General features: G+C 40.9%; 1 protein-coding gene and 3 non-coding genes across 6 annotated transcripts in view; all 4 read right to left on the bottom strand.

Moving 5' to 3' along the window:
* The window catches only part of wnt5b (wingless-type MMTV integration site family, member 5b), a 107,297-nt gene that overhangs the window by 76,117 nt on the left and 17,175 nt on the right, over nt 1-14,005 (bottom strand). The window lies entirely within an intron of this gene.
* trnal-caa (transfer RNA leucine (anticodon CAA)) lies at nt 1,718-1,827 on the bottom strand. The gene is made up of 2 exons: nt 1,790-1,827; nt 1,718-1,763 (listed from the first exon to the last, which is right to left on the bottom strand). It is a non-coding gene; the product is annotated as a tRNA-Leu (tRNA).
* On the bottom strand, nt 2,661-2,771 carry trnal-caa (transfer RNA leucine (anticodon CAA)). Its single transcript has 2 exons — nt 2,734-2,771; nt 2,661-2,706 (listed from the first exon to the last, which is right to left on the bottom strand). It is a non-coding gene; the product is annotated as a tRNA-Leu (tRNA).
* Nucleotides 3,282-3,389, bottom strand: trnal-caa (transfer RNA leucine (anticodon CAA)). Its single transcript has 2 exons — nt 3,352-3,389; nt 3,282-3,327 (listed from the first exon to the last, which is right to left on the bottom strand). It is a non-coding gene; the product is annotated as a tRNA-Leu (tRNA).

The raw sequence follows: 14,005 nt of genomic DNA, 5'->3' as shown, positions 1-14,005 counted from the left end.
ATAGATAGATAGATAGATAGATAGATAGATAGATAGATAGATAGATAGATAGATAGATACTGTAGATAGATAGATAGATAGATAGATACTGTAGATAGATAGATAGATAGATAGATAGATAGATAGATAGATAGATAGATAGATAGATAGATAGATAGATAGATAGATAGATAGATACTCTATAGTGTTAGGCGGGAGTTGAGCTGTAACTTTGGGCAGGTATGCACAGTGTGAGTGTCAGAGGTGAGAGTTCATAGCCCTGACATCCACACACACACACCTACCCACACACACACACACACACACACACACACACACACGCACACACACACACACACACACACACACACACACACACACAGGGCATACACATAAAGCTATGGGAGTTCAACTGGAGGTTAGACCTTCAGGCTCCACGGCTCAAAGAAAGAGACACAGAGAGAATTCATAAGCAGCTGATTCAGCGTGCCACTGACTGGTCTGATTACTGCAGCAGGAAAAGGAAGAGGACATTTCCAGGAACATGGATAATTCAAGAAAAAGAGGAACAAAATGCAAAAATAAAAAGAGGCTGAGGGACTGCCATTTGGGGAAAAGAATGTAATAAAAAATGAAAGACAAGGTAAGAAAAAAGACAGAAAGTATACTGAGTTAGTGACAACAGCTCTTTTACAACTCAAGCAACAGCTGAAGATGTAACTATGTCTCCAGACTGTCTCTAATACAAACATACATACACAGGGCCCTGACCTTGCTGATGGCAGCTGTTGACGTCACTCTGTATCCCAACCAGAGCTACAAACTCCCCACTACACACACACACACACACACACACACACACACACTGGGCAAACAGGATTACACAGACAACACACAGATTAAATCCAGGCCCAAACCTGAAACAACCCTTTACAACATTGAAGTCCATCAGTTGACCTCAACTCGACAAAATTACCAAAAGAATAAAAGAATCAGCTTTGCAGAGGCAGTATTGACGACAAAGACACTCTGAACTTGATATTCTGCATATTTTTAATGCATAATATTCCTTAACACCTGCCCTACACTCCACATTTTGCCATGTTTTTATCTGTTAATGTCAACCAAAATGGCATCCTAAATTTACTATTATTATTATATTATTAACTACTATTATAAATGTACTAGTTAAATTAGGTAGAGCACATTTTCTTTTCTTCTTCTCCTTTTTTTAGAGGGGTTACAGCTCAGTGAAACCACTGAAAGCTGTTGACTGCAGGACTTTGCTAATTAGCACACCAGTGCCTAAAAACTGCAGGGAATTATCAGCCACACACTGTCACTGAGTGCTGAGGGTCTTAAGAACTCATGTTCTAACATGTCTCCTGTTATCAGAAACCTTCAGCAATTTGACTTTAATCCCAGGGGTTGACTCACCCTTTCAAAATACTTTCACCCAATTTGGGGCTCAAACCCCCAACCCTGAGATTAAGAGTCTCATGCTCTACCAAGTGAGCTAGCCAGGTTTAGGGAACCTGCATGTAGGACCATGTGACCCAATCTGTGGCAATCATAGCTCTTGTCATAAGGTTTTATTTGGAGAGTCAATGCACAAAACTGCAAGACTACAACTACAGACTTGAACTAAAAGCTAATTAATAGCCTAATAGGCTGTGTGGCATCATGCATTCAACCACATTCATCCACTCACAGGGATGAAACGTGCAGGTAAAAGTATTGTCAGGAGTGGGATTTGAACCCACGCCTCCATTTGGAGACCAGAAGTCCCATTGTTCTGGAAGGTATTAACCTTGAGTCTGGCGCCTTAGACCACTCGGCCATCCTGACAACTGAAACTCAGAATTCAGTCTGGACTTGACAAGTTGAATGTAAACAGAAATGACATGTTTACATTTCCACATGTGGAAAATGTATAATGATACCCGATAAGCCATTTATCATTTCCAGCTTTCAAAGTTGCATCACACTGTAGCTACTTTACTGTTACTGCTGATGGTCAATCTGAAAGCTCACAGGAGAACTAACATATGTGAGTAAAGTAAAGTAAGAAAGTCACAAATAAGCCAAATAATACTGTCTTCACATGTTACATATGGTTCAGTTTCTTTGTATACCAGATGTAATGGTTTTATTCTGAACTGTGTAATGACTGCAGGGCTTTTCTTACAATCATCTAAAAGCACCAACCTGAAATCTACAGGAAACAGTTGGCCATAGAGTCTGAGCGATTATTTATTTGTGTCCGACAGACCTTTTGATTTCATGTTCTCATAAATATCTTCTTATCAGAAAGCTAGTTCAGGACCTGACAGTGTTGTCAAGTAACTCAGGAGTACTGTCTGAGTGTTTCGAAATTCCTATTTTAAAATCGCCAAATATTGCTTGATCCTGCAACCCTGAGATTAAGAGTCTCATGCTCTACCAACTGAGCTAGCCGGGCAGAGAGAAATCAGATCAACATCATGCGATCCAATCTCGGGTCTTCTTTGTTGTCAGGTAAAAATTAAACGCAAAATCTGCCCGCAGTGCTTGAATCGAGACTTGTAAAGGCAATTGCAATTCGGTAGCTGGATTTCCAAGCATTTCTTTTGTACCATGTACCCAACCATATCAATGGCATTCATTCACACACTGGGATGAAACTTAGCAGGTAAAAGTTCTGTCAGGAGTGGGATTTGAACCCACGCCTCCATGTGGAGACCAGAATTCCCATTCTTTTGGAAGGAGTTGTCCCTTGAGTCTGGCGCCTTAGACCACTCGGCCATCCTGACAACTGGATAGAAACATGTAGTCTAGCCTTCACAACTTAAATGTAAACAGATATTACATGTTTCAGCTATTTATCATTTTAAAGTGGCAACACACTGCATTTACATCACAGTTCCTGCTGATGGTGTTTTTTAGAGCCAATCTTGTAGAAATTGAAGCACTTTCCCTTCATTTTTTAAGAATTGGACCAGTTCTTATCATGCCTACAACTGAGATACTTCCAGGTCATTTCACTCAGTTAGAAACCTTACTAAGCAAAAAGAGTATTAAAGCCCAGCTCCGGTCTGAAGGAGTCTTCACCCTTGCCTCTGCTCTGTCATCAAGAAAACTGCTGTGCATCCAGCAGAAACTACAAGCAACTGTGGGCCACAGACACTGGTGTAAGAGAACACTGCTCAAAAACTGTTGCTACACTCTGTTCATCAGTTAAGAGGAATATTGTCAAAGGCCAAGTTCTCTGCAGTTGTTTCATTGCTTTGAGGACACACAATGAAACCTGCAGCTAAAGTCTTTGTCAGGAGTGGGATTTGAACCCACGCCTCCAATTGGAGACCAGAAGTCCCTTTGTTCAGGAAGACAACCCTTGAGTCTGGCGCCTTAGACCGCTCGGCCATCCTGACATCTGCCCAGATGCTTTTAGTGCCGAGTTTACAAATTAACTATTGAACAACTACATGAAGTCATATAAAAACTCCAACTCTTCATGTGGGCCATAAATACCTTGACTCTAAGAGATACATATTCTTCTCACTTAGCTCATCAATAAACATCTAAAAACATACAATTTCATCAAAATGGAAACAGTTTCTCATGAGGCCGAGCCCTCATAAAAATGGCATGCCTTAATCAGGAGATTACCCATAATTATACAGAGAAAGGATCTCAGAGGCTAGATGGCTGAAAGTGCAGGCTGATAAACGAAACACGACAGAATAAATGTTCCCTACGTCAGAACTTATTCTGAAAAAGCGTTTTCATCTCCTGTTCAGTGCATTAACTATATTTTGAAAAAAAAAATCCCCTCAACCGAGGGTTACAACTTTAATGTGCCTTTTCCGAAAGTTTGATCAAATTTGGGTGTTTTCATCAAGCTTTTCTCATGCAAATCTTCAAAATGTGCACAGAAACGTGTTGTTGGAAACACAACAATTTCGTCCTATGAGTAAGAATGAGTTAATCAAAAGGCTCTCCGTTTTACACAGAAGCAAAAGGAGATATATCTGTATCATCATCAAACTCCAGGAGTGGGATTTGAACGTATGTTTCCATCTGCAGACCAGAAGTCCCTTTCCATTGGAAGGAGTTAATCCTTGAGTCTGGCACCTTAGAGCACTTTGCCATCCTGACACCTGCAATCCTCATATTCACCAAATTCAGACTTAACAAAAACCAGGAGAGCCCTATTACATCTAATTGGCTGAAACAATTTACTGTAAGGACAACAAAGTAGAATTACATTCTAATTTGGCTGCAGTGGCACATCCATCCCTCTGACTGACAGAAGAATGGACGGACCGACTGATGAACGCCTGGACAGATGGACTGGTGAACAGACAGATACGTGAAGGATGGATGGATGGATGGATAGAGGATGGAGGAGGGGGTTCGACGTCTTTGATCCTCCCAGCAGAAATAATCAACAAAGCCCTGGAGCAGGCCAGCTAGACCTAAATATGTGTGTGCGTCTGTTTGGTGGGTGTGTGTGTGTGTGTGTGTGTGTGTGCGCCGTGGGGTTTTCTGGCTGCATGCCAAGACCAGCTCCCACCAGGAGAGAGATCAAAGACTGTTCTCTCTGTCTCTCTCACTCTCTCTCTACCTCCCTCGCTCACATTTCTCACACTCCTTCCTCCCCCTTCCTCGCGCTCTTTCGTGAAAACGCTCGTTATTGCTTTTCTTGATTTCTTCGACATTCTCTCACTTTTTTATTTCACCTGAGGGCAGGGAGATGAGAACAGTTTCCTATGCAAAACAGAGAGAAAGAGATAAAGGGATGAAAAGAGCTGAGCTACAAAAAGATGCGGAAAGAGAAAGACAGTAGAAACTGTTGGTTGCACTGATGTTAAGAAACCGCGTGTGCGCGCACACACACACACACACACACACACACGCACACACACACACACACACACACCAAACTACTGACCTGTGCTTCAAAGCCCTCTTGGTTGCCAGGTTGTCATGGGAGCAATTGTTCTGGCAGGTGTGTGTGTGTGTGTGTGTGTGTGTTTCATTCTTGTTTCCTTCAAACCGGACAAATCTCATGACAACACTTAAATTTTAGACGAACAGCTCAGATTGAATTAGTTCATTAAAGAATACACTGAACGTCTGTTGTTTCAAATTAAAAGCTCCACCGTGATTAAATACATGCCGCCATTGTTTTATCTCTGACATTTCAAAATAAAGTACTATTGTAAATGGGAGAAATCAAATCTTAGGCCTCCAATTGCTTTAATGTTGCGGGTTCACTGTCTGGTCCAACTATTATGTCCTAATTGAGACAATGTTAATTGTCTGACTGCATAATGTTATGTTCACAAAAGACCCATTGATACAAAAAGTCACAGGTTGGTTTTCCAAAGGTCACCATGTGTGACTAAAGTGTCCATTAGCAGAACCATTACCGTCTGTTATATAATTTAGTTTATTTTTAGGGACGTGTGAAAGATGTAACAAAAATGACTCATCAAAATTGGATCAGTCGAGGAAAAAATATCCTGACTTTATCCTCTGTCCTAAACGCTCCATTTTAGTGTCTGTCTCTTTAAGTCCCTAATTCCGAAAAACTCCAGTCAACTTTGATTGGTTCGTGTTTCCAGGTTTTCCTAATTTGCATATTCGGTGTTTCTGCGGCATCATTGCAGCTGGGGAATGACCTTACAGAAGTGAGCGTTTTAAAACTCTCACAGTATTTAAACAACACCTCGATCATTATAATGAAAAAGACATGGAAATGTAACTGTTTAGTAAGTGGCATCCAAAAATGGTAAGTGTGGTATGGTAATCAACAGTGTTGGGCGTAACATTACAGAAATATATTGTGTTCAGTAGTAACAAAATAATATATGAATTTCTGAATATATGACATTATGAATATCAATCTTCTGCAAAAATAAGACATTCTTTGGTTCACAAAGATAAATAAATAATTTCAGACACACACACACACACACACACACACACACACACACACATTGCTATTCTAGACCGCAAAATTTAAGGTTCTATGGAGTTTCGCCTTCAATGTGATTATCCCAGAGGTGTAATGGGGGGACCGAGTGATCCCGGATCTGTACCGCCTCCGGAGGTAGTAATGGGACGGTTCGAGGCTGGATTAATGTGAACTGGCGCAACAGGCAAGACAGAAAATACGTGAGGTATGCTTGAGTTTGTAGAATATTTACAGTGAGAAACAGCATGGCGGGCAGCTTTTCCGCCATCATTGTTTTGAATGCACTTGCTGCAGCCAGATTGCAATTTGAATTCACAGACTGGGGGACGCCAATATTACGGTGTTTCAGAATCAGTATGAATGTCCAAAGGTAAAATGACGGCAGAACTATTAAGGCACTTTTTCGGAAACACAGTACGAAAAGGGTTGTACTTTTTGAGAATCAACCAATTAATAACAATGTGGTGGTGCAAGGCCCTAAACTATATGATCAAAAATGTTCTTTCCCATCTTGCCCTTCCATGACAGCTGCTGCTACAAAATGCTCAATAAAAAAGACTGCATGTGTGACAATATAGCACCTCGTGGCACCTTCTTCCTTCATGGCGGTCCCAGTAATCGTCAGAGCTCTTGAATGTTCTCCTGGATATTGTTCGCTCCGCGTTGTTGCTGATCTGGGAATTGAAGCTCATTTGCACTCCGTGTATGTCGTTCTGCATAACAACATCGGCTAAATGTCTAAAAATGTAAATGTAATTGTGGAGATAATGTTATTTTCCTATTGAGACTCGCAGAATGCTGCACTACGTGATCCGAGCCTGACGCTGCTCGTCATTAAACCAACTCACAGGGGCTCCTGCACAAACAAGAACTAAACTTTCTCTCCGTCTGTATCTCTTTTCTCTCTATCCATCTTTTCATGCCAGCAGCAGCTTGCAGAGTGGTCGTGTGTCCTCTCTTTCTTTCTGTCATTCTTAGCACTATGCAAATGGGCATCTTAATCCTACAATCAGTCTCTTTTCTGACCCCTTTCCTTCTTTTACTTCCTCCTCTCTTTCTGTCCTGCTTTTCCCCACCACTGTCCTCTTTAGCTCTGTCATTCGGCTCTATCTATCTCTGCATCCCCCTTTCTCTCATCACCCCCATCGCTCCCTCTTTCTCTCCACCATCATTCCTTCCCTACCCCTCTTTTGCATCCCTCTCTGCCGTGTTTTTCTCCCCCGCACACACTCTCTCTCTCTCTAGCAGTAGTCATTCTACTTATAGCCTCGCCATAAATCAACCTGTCATTCTCCGTCATGCTCGCTGGATCTCACTGGGGCTTGTGGCAGACTCACACACAGACACACACACACACACACACACACACAGAGTAGGGGAGTGCGTGGGTCCACACATACACAAACATAGGCACAGACACACAAACACGGACAAATATAAAGACTCAGATCACACACTCAAACAAATGCAAAAACACAGACACACACACACAGTACAAGTGTAGAGACTGTATTGATAAAAATGCAAACTACACACACACACACACACCCTCACACACAAACTGTTCAGTGCGAACTTAGGATGGTCCAAAGACACACAAGATTGATTGAGAGGGAGGGTGAATGATTAAGGGAAACAGAGATGTAAGCAAGGATAACAGAAAGATGCTCACCTGTTCCTGTAACACACACACACACACACACACACACACACACACACACACACACACACACACACACACACACACACACACACACACACACACACACACACAGCAGCTGAAATAATGTCCATAGCCCTCAGGGCCCCAGCTTTACCCAACCATCTCCTTAAATTCACCTCATCCTGCTGCTCTGTCTATAGATAATTCGTTTTTCTCTCCGTTCTGTTCATCTGACCAAAAACACTCATCAGTCCTAAAAGCTACATTCATATATGAATAATTTGCATTAGTTTAAATTGGTAATTTGGTATGGAAGTGTTTAGGTAAAGCCCCTGGTTAATGTTAGGAAGGTGGAGTAGATCCTTGCCCATACTGACAGGGACAATAACCTCCGATAATGTCTCCTCGTCCTCCAGACCTCCTACTAAGATGAAAGCCACAACCTCGACTGAGTCCACAACATTACAACCAAAGTAATATTAAACAACTACCGTTTTGAGAATAGACTTTTTTATATTGCATATTTCATCTCAAATATGTACATGTATGAACCGCTTATTTCAGGCTATGGATGGATGGATGGATGGATGGATGGATGGATGGATGGATGGATGGATGGATAGATAGATAGATAGATAGATAGATAGATAGATAGATAGATAGATAGATAGATAGATAGATAGATAGATAGATAGATACTTTATCCTGATGGAAATTTTCTATCTACAAGGTCAACTATTCCACAAATATAAAACCTGGGCTGTGGCTAAAATACACTTGGAAAAGTTTGTCACAACACATAGTAAATGCATGACAATACAAACTTAAGGCATGTTTAATGCAACACTGTAACTTAAGGTTAGTTGGCTTTGCTCTTCCAGACTTTGGACGGAGGTATTCAAGCTATTTTCCTGTTTTCGAGACTCAAAAGTTGCCCTTCTTTGTCCTGTTGTGATAAATTGGCTCAGTTGTAAGGAGCGCCAATCACAGGCATCTGTGCAGTGCTGGTAGTATAAACCAAAGCTACAATCTTTTCCTAACCGTAATCAGTTGTTTCAGTGGCCTACGCCCATCAATACGTGGGTCTCTGGTGTCACAGTCCTGTCCTTTGAATGCCCTGTGAGTTTTGTGTGTAATGAGGATGTCACACTTCCTGAATGGGAAAATGTTTCCACTGAACATGATTCAGGCAGCAATTTGATACAATTCCACCAATTCCAAGTCGCCCAAATCATATTTGGCAAAGAAAATTAGAAGCATATAAATGTATTATGCAGGAGATAGAGTCGCTCTTTTAATTTGCCTCTTTTTGCTTCTCTCTTCCTTCCTTCCCACCTCGTCTTCTTCCTCTCCCTTCACTCCTCTCTTCTCATCTTTTTTTTAAAAACTCAGATCAACATCCCCTCTCGTCTTTCTCCTCTTCCACCTCTTCCTCCTCCTTGTCTCCTAGCTCTCCATGACCAATGCGAGAGCCTCATAAAGACCCTGAAGAGTCAGAGGATTTCATGGGGCTTTGTGTTTGAGTGTGTGTGAGTGAGTGGGAGACAGCACATGTGGCATGCAAGGTCACGTAATCCTGTGGCCTCCAGATACTGTTATTGACACACGCACACAGTGCTCTATGACCTGCACTGCCCTTCCACAAGCAGACTGTGCATGAACATGCACACACGCAGATGTCCTCGTACAACCCACAATGCCCTCTGTGTTGTCAAGCATACAAACACTGGTTAAAACTTGGCTCGAACACGATAATTCTTTGTCTTCTTTGAAGAATTTGGCTGGTGATATTCCACATTTTTCTTATTAGATAGTGGAAATTAAATAATTGATGAAACAGTAAAAAAAACACCAACACCAAGAAGACATGGATTATTTTGTGTGTGTAGCCAAAGCCTGACATATCTTATTCATTTGAGCCAGGGAGCTCCATTGCCAAACTTATCCATCATTTGTACAGAAATAGATCCCACTGAAATTTTTTTCCATTAATTTGAGAAACAGTTGACCAGTGAGAGCTTAGTCAGATTGGATTAACCCTTGTGATGTCTTCAGGGTAAGAAATGACCCAGTCACGTTGTTCCTCGACAAAAACAAACCAACACTGAATGATCTTTATTTATGTCGAAATTTGATTCATTTTCCTTAAGTTTTTTATCCTTATTTATTTGTTGTTGTTGTTTATACACCTTGAAAGTCGGGGGAATTGTTAGTATTTTGTCGCTAATCTGTATAACAACAATGCCCATAAGTAATTCAAGTCATTTTTTTCCCTTCAGTTTTTCTGAACTGTGAAGAGGGAAAATCCAGATATTCACAAGTCCATAAGTTCTTGATGAAAGACAGGTTGTTTCTTTGTGGAAAATAGATTGTGGTTTTAAATACTATAATGTTGTTTTATTTTAGGAGTTACGTTAGTCATGGTGGGTCATTTTTTATCCTTAGGAGTACATCGAATATTAAGACTACACAAGGGTCAAGAATGGGGACGTTGTCTTCCAGCATGGTTGATGCTAGAATATAATATGGTCCGGACACTCTGTGTGCTCTGCTGTGATTGGTTGTAACACCTCACAGTGACACAACCAACCACAGGGGTGTTTCTGACAGTTCGCCAAAAAATTTGTAGCTTAAAGCATTGTTATAAAAGTAGTGGTCTGGTCACTCTGACTGATATATTATTATATATTACATAATTTTCAATACCTTTGTCATACACACTCTTCTGAATCAAAGCATCACTTGAAATACTTTAGTTTTAAAGTAGAAATTAACTTCTCTAAAACAGTAGAAAATAAAGAAACATTTAATTTCTTGCAAAACAGTTTTTCTACAGTGTTCACATTTGACTTCTTTTTGTTTGGTGTCGTCTTCCCTAAAGCCAAAATGTGTCCAAACAATGGAAATGCTGCTGGAGCTGCCCAGTTGTCTCGGTGTTTGAGTTCTCCCCCGTGTTGCTTCCATGTCACTGACAATAGTAAGTTAGAGGTTCTGAATGTCGGTTTTGATTAATTTTGGATTAATTTTTGATTAATTGCCCAGCCCTAACTAAACATTATGAAACTATTTCTTCAGGAAGAACCAATGTCCTAAGGGCCGCAGTACAGCCAACCCGGTAGACAGAGCTTCAGAGAGCAGATATGTTTTATATCTGTGCAAAGCACCACAACCAAAACAAAGACACATCATATGATATGTATGATATTAACATGCCTATAGGGCTGTAGCCTCACTGAGTGGAAAAGTCACGCCACACCAATGAAAAAATCTAAACGGTAAAAAGTCTGGCAGCAAAAGTTGCCAAACACTTACCGTCAAAAAACAGTAAACAGAGTTATTTTAGAGTTTATTTCTTCAGTAAATAGTAAATATCTCTATTTTTAAAAAAAAAATCTATATATATATCAATAGAATAACTTTTTTTTTAAAGAACTTTCCCCCCCCTTTTTCCCTTTTATAAGACAGTAAGGGTTTGACAACTTTTCCTGCCAGACTTTTTACACATTTTTATGATATATTTTTAAATGTTTTTTACTTTACATTTTTAAGTTTCATTTTACATTCCGTAATAAGATGTGTACTTTTTGTATTTTTAAATAGAATTCACTACAACTTAACATTCAAGGCCATTAATAAATCGAATAATATGAAAAAATCTATAATTTGCCATTATATTATTCTTAACATCCAATTTGTGGTTAATATTAGTATTTGTTTCTTTTTTTATGGCATTTGCATTAAATGTAGAAAAACCCTGTAAAATAATAACACAATAAATTTGTGGAAAATAATTTAAACTTTTTCTTTCTTTTTACAGTGTATACAGATCCACTCTGCTGATCTGTTTGAACCAACTATTTTCTGGTGTGTCATGCACTCAGAACATATCTTTTTTGTTCTTCTAAATTAAAGAACTCATAGTCAAAGCCAGATTTGTAGTTTAATAGGCCTTATTTTGCCCAGGACACATTTGTATACCTGCTACTAAAAGATATGGCCATACATGCGGTCCAGACCACCTCTAAATGTGGTCTGAGCAAGAGATCTCAAGATCTCATTCATGCCTGTGCTCATAGCTGTCCACTCGTGATCAGATCATCAAAGACACATGTTGTGACAGGTCTGAATGGAGCCTCAGAGAGTCTGGAGAGAAGTACTGTCACACTGTGGGTTTGGGGCTTTTCATGTGATTTGTTGAATAAAAAGAAAAAGCCAGTATCATTCTGAAAGTATAACTCGCAGTACAAAAGAAAGAATGCGAGCACTTAGAGACACAGACACAAATACTCAGATATGGATTTCCAAGGTCGCATTTCAGACGTTCAGTATGTATCTTATACAAGTCCTCTCTGTCTCTGCGCTCCACTGCTCTCCTCCTCCTCCTCCTCCTCCTCCTCTGTATTCTTCTCTCCTCCTCCCTCCATCTCTCGCCGCTGTCTTTCACACAAGCACACGCACACACATTCTCTCTCTCTCTCTCTCACACACACACACGCACACACACACACACACACACACGCACGCACACACACACACACACACACACTCTCTCTCTCTCTCTATCTCTCTCTCTCTGTCTCTCTCTCTCTCTCTCTCTCACACACACACACACACACACACACAGTCTCTCCAGAGATGTGTCCATTGCTCTGACCTCTCTCTCTCCCGGGAGAGCTGGCTGTCTGCCCAGCTCTCTCTTTTTTTCTCCCTCTGCCTCACACTTTCTCCTTTTGCTCGGTCTCTTTCTTCTTCTTCCCTCCGTATCTCTCTATCTATTGATCTATCTATTTTTCTAATCTCCTTTTGTCTCCCCCCCTCCTCTCTTATCCTCTCCTCTGTTGCATGCCTCCCCTGCTCTTGCATCCTCTTATCTCTTCATCCTCTCTCCACTCTGTTCCTCGCTTCTCCTCATCTTCCCCTCCTCTCTTTTTTAACCCTTCTCCTTCCTCCAGTACCTCATCTTCTCCCTTTCTTGATACCCCCCTTTACTATTTCTTGCGAGGCTCTGCCTGGGGCTCCTCGCCCAGCTCACGCTGCCTCTCTCTGGGCACGCTGCCCGCAGAGGATGGGGAAAGGAGGGGTAAGAAAGTGAAGACAGAAGAGAGGGGAGACTCTGAAAGAAAATAAGAAAGGGGGAGTTGTTGACAGAGACAGAGACACTGACAGAGATTTCTGTCGAGTCACGCTTTGCTGGCTGGATTGTGACCGTGGCTGTAACTGCACCCTGTGTGTGGGTTTGTTTTTACTTCTGTTGCATATAAAATTATGATTTGCTTCAATTTATTACAACACTTGCTCTTATATTTGTAGCACATTAGTTATGATAAGGGCTGAAACGAATGATTGCCCAATGTGACATCTATAAGTGTTTTGTTTTGTCTGAGCAGTGAAGTGACAGTTGAATATCATTAAGAAATAACAGGAAATATTATTTTTTTTAGAAGCTGGAACCAGGGATTTTTAAATTTTGATTTTCTGTTGATTGACTGATAAAAAAAATGTAATATTAAGGATTATTACCACCAAAACGTGTCATATTATGTTCATCTGTTACTGAGCCTACAAATGTTTGTAAAAGTCTATTTCTTTACTTTTTCTTCTATTTATTATGTTTTCTTCTTGTGCATCCATTTATTGTGAGGGGAATGTCCTGTTCCATTAAAAATGAAAAAAAAAATAAAAAAAAGTTCCAAAGATAAATTCCCTAATTATTATACCTGGTGTGAGAATAACCATGTGTGACTGTCCTGAAACACACACACACACACACACACACACACACACACACACACACACACACACACACACACACAGTGATAGAGCATCATCAGCACACCTGGACCCAGCTGCCTGCTGAGAGCAACAATTCCCCTGCTGGTCACTAATGGTACGGCCCTGCTGGAGTGGAGGCAAATGGCCCGGGCCCAACCAGGCATGAGGAGAGAGTGGTCAGATGGAGAGAGAGGGAGAGAGAGAGAGAGAGAGAGAGAGAGAGAGAGAGAGAGAGAGAGAGAGAGAGAGAGAGAGAGAGAGAGAGAGAGAGAGAGAGAGAGAGAGAGATAGGGTAAAGGAAATTCATTTGCTTAACACAGCCAAAACAAAAAGAAATGGAGAGAAAGAGAAAAATGTGGGAGAATTAACATTAAAACGTGGCTTTTACTGCTATCTCTTCATTTATCTCCTCACTCTATCTTCCAAACTTTCCTCCAGGTTGTCCTCTCTTTTAGTTCTCCTACTCCCTGTTTCTACCTCTCACCCTGTCATTCTTTCCTCCCATCTCCCTCCTTTTCTCTGTCAAGTGTCCAGACTGTCAGCAGTGAGTTTCAGGGGTGTAGCGCCCTCTGTCTGTGTCCCCTGTTACTGCAGCTGCACATTTTAAAACTTCGACCTTTCTAAAAACA

This window comes from Centropristis striata, chromosome 22 (assembly GCF_030273125.1).
Source record: "Centropristis striata isolate RG_2023a ecotype Rhode Island chromosome 22, C.striata_1.0, whole genome shotgun sequence".
Lineage (NCBI taxonomy): Eukaryota > Metazoa > Chordata > Actinopteri > Perciformes > Serranidae > Centropristis > Centropristis striata.
This window is presented reverse-complemented; position numbering and strand designations above follow the sequence as displayed.